Genomic DNA, 3,506 nt, shown 5'->3' on the forward strand with positions numbered 1-3,506 from the left:
TCTCCTCATAGAAGGCAATTAGGTTAGTCAGGCATGACTTGCCCTTGGTGAATCCATGCTGACTGTTCCTAATAACTTTCCTCTCCTCTAAGTGCTTCAGAATTGATTCCTTGAGGACCTGCTCCATGATTTTTCCAGGGACTGAGGTGAGGCTGACTGACCTGTAGTTCCCCGGATCCTCCTTCTTCCCTTTTTTAAAGATGGGCACTACATTAGCCTTTTTCCAGTCATCCGGGACCTCCCCCGATCGCCATGAGTTTTCAAAGATAATGGCCAATGGCTCTGCAATCACATCTGCCAACTCCTTTAGCAGCCTCGGTTGCAGCGCATCCAGCCCCATGGACTTGTGCTCGTCCAGTTTTTCTAAATAGTCCCGAACCACTTCTTTCTCCACAGAGGGCTGGTCACCTCCTCCCCATACTGTGCGGCCCAGTGCAGCAGTCTGGGAGCTGACTTTGTTTGTGAAGACAGAGGCAAAAAAATCATTGAGTACATTAGCTTTTTCCACATCCTCTGTCACTAGGTTGCCTCCCTCATTCAGTAAGGGGCCCACACTTTCCTTGACTTTCTTCTTGTTGCTAACATACCTGAAGAAACCCTTCTTGTTACTCTTAACATCTCTTGCTAGCTGCAACTCCAAGTGTGATTTGGCCTTCCTGATTTCACTCCTGCCTGAGCAATATTTTTATACTCCTCCCTGGTCATTTGTCCAATCTTCCACTTCTTGTAAGCTTCTTTTTTGCGTTTAAGATCAGCAAGGATTTCACTGTTTAGACAAGCTGGTCACCTGCCATATTTACTATTCTTTCTACACATCGGGATGGTTTTTTCCTGCAACCTCAATAAGGATTCTTTAAAATACAGCCAGCTCTCCTGGACTCCTTTCCCCCTCATGTTATTCTCTCAGGGGATCCTGCCCATCAGTTCCCTGAGGGAGTCAAAGTCTGCTTTTCTGAAGTCCAGGGTCCGTATTCTGCTGTTCTCCTTTCTTCCTTGTGTCAGAATCCTGAACTCGACCATCTCATGGTCACTGCCTCCCAGGTTCCCATCCACTTTTGCTTCCCTACTAATTCTTCCCGGTTTGTGAGCAGTAGGTCTAGAAGAGCTCTGCCCCTAGTTGGTTCCTCCAGCACTTGCACCAGGAAATTGTCCCCTACACTTTCCAAAAACTTCCTGGATTGTCTGTGCACCGCTGTATTGCTCTCCCATCAGATATCAGGGTGATTAAAGTCTCCCATGAGAACCAGGGCCTGCAATCTAGTAACTTCTGCTAGTTGCCAGAAGAAAGCCTCGTCCACCTCATCCCCCGGTCTGGTGGTCTATAGCAGACTCCCACCACGACATCACCCTTGTTGCTCACACTTCTAAACTTAATCCAGAGACTCTCAGGTTTTTCTGCAGTTTCATACCAGAGCTCTGAGCAGTCATACTCCTCTCTTACATACAACGCAACTCCCCCACCTTTTCTGCCCTGCCTGTCCTTCCTGAACAGTTTATATCCATCCATGACAGTACTCCAGTCATGTGAGTTATCCCACCAAGTCTCTGTTATTCCAATGACATCATAGTTCCTTGACTGTCTGGGGATTGGTCCTGCTTTGAGGAGGGGGTTGGACTAGATGACCTCCTGAGGTCCCTTCCAACCCTGATATTCTATGATTCTATAACTGTGCCAGGACTTCCAGATCTCCCTGCTTGTTTCCCAGGCTTCTTGCATTTGTGTATAGGCACTTAAGATAACTCGCTGATTGTCCCGCTTTCTCAGTCTGAGACAGGAGTCCTCCCCTCTTGCACTCTCCTGCTCATGCTTCCTCTCAGTATCCCATTTCCCCACTTACCTCAGGGCTTTGGTCTCCTTCCCCCGGTGAACCTAGTTTAAAGCCCTCCTCACTAGGTTAGCCAGCCTGCTTGCGAAGATGTTCTTCCCTCTCTTTGTTAGGTGGAGCCCGTCTCTGCCTAGCACTCCTCCCTCTTGGAACACCATCCCATGGTCGAAGAATGCAAAGCCTTCTCTCCGACACCACCTGCGTAGCCATTCGTTGACTTCCACAATTAGACAGTCTCTACCCAGGCCTTTTCCCTGCACAGGGAGGATGGACGAGAACACCACTTGCGCCTCAAAGTCCTTTATCCTTCTTCCCAGAGCCACGTAGTCTGCAGTGATCTGCTCAAGGTCATTCTTGGCAGTATCATTGGTGCCCACGTGGAGAAGCAGGAAGGGGTAGCGATCCGAGGGCTTGATGAGTCTCGGCAGTCTCTCCGTCATATCGTGAATCCTAGCTCCTGGCAAGTAGCAGACCTCTCGGTTTTCTCGGTCAGGGCGGCAGATAGATGACTCAGTCGCCCTGAGGAGGGAGTCCCACCCTCCTCCTTCTCTTGGGAGCGGTGGTCGTGGAACCCCCATCCCTAGGACAGTGCATCTCATGCCTTCCAATCGATGGAGCCTCCTTCTGCTCCCTTCCCTCAGATGTATCATCTACTCCACTCTCCGCATTAGTACCTGTGGAGAGAACATGAAAACGGTTGCTCAACTGTATCTCCATTGCTGGTACATGGACGCTCCTCTTTCTTCTTCTGGATGAGGAGATCAGAGGAAAGGCACATTTGAGAGAGATTTCTGGCAACACAGCACTTTATTACCTAGTGAATTAAACTCCTACAAATAAATTAAAGCCTGAACACTGACTTATTTCCTTGCTATAAATCAAGTAGGCAGCAAGCTCCCTCAAGTCAACTCATTCTGTTATGCAATCACACAGTCAAGTTTAGATTGATTTAAATTTGAAAACAAATGCAGTTAATTTTCCCTTGACACTTGCCCTCTAATTTCTTGTATTACAAACAAGGAAACTAATGTTAACTTGTCTAAGTTAAAAAAAAAAAAAAAAAAAAGGTAGTAATTTGTTCCTACTAGGCTGAAAGTTATTTTTCTTTTCCCAGACACTCTGATCACAAAAGAGGAGACAATCCTAAATTTAAGTGACTGCACTCTAAATATGGAACTCTACTAATCAAAGAAAAAGATGTCCAAGTGATCTTATCCAATGAAACACAGCATGGAAATGCACACTACAATTAATCCTCAAATGAAGAAGGCTTGAAAGTACTAATATTTAAAAAAAAGAGACTCAGGTAAATGTTCCAATGAAAATATGTATTTAATGTATAAGAGTTTCTGAATAAAGTCTATATGTGAACCTCTTTGGAGATTAATTTCACTAACGACATATGCAAGATTTCAGGTATCACAAAATAGTGCATCAGAGGTGAAATCTACATGCAGTAAGTGACTTATTTCTATAAACTTATAATAAAGCTTTGAGACAGCAGATGGACTAGCTGGTGTTCAAATAATATGGTGACTGCACACAACAAGAACAGGAAATTAAAGCAAGGACATTAACTTAAAAGCTATTTATTTGCAATACAGAAAAGGAGTACAAGTCTTTACATTCTTCTTATCAATTCAGGACACAATAGTTGCTTTCCTATAATTAACTGCACAT

This window comes from Emys orbicularis, chromosome 10 (genome assembly GCF_028017835.1).
Source record: "Emys orbicularis isolate rEmyOrb1 chromosome 10, rEmyOrb1.hap1, whole genome shotgun sequence".
Taxonomy (NCBI): domain Eukaryota; kingdom Metazoa; phylum Chordata; order Testudines; family Emydidae; genus Emys; species Emys orbicularis.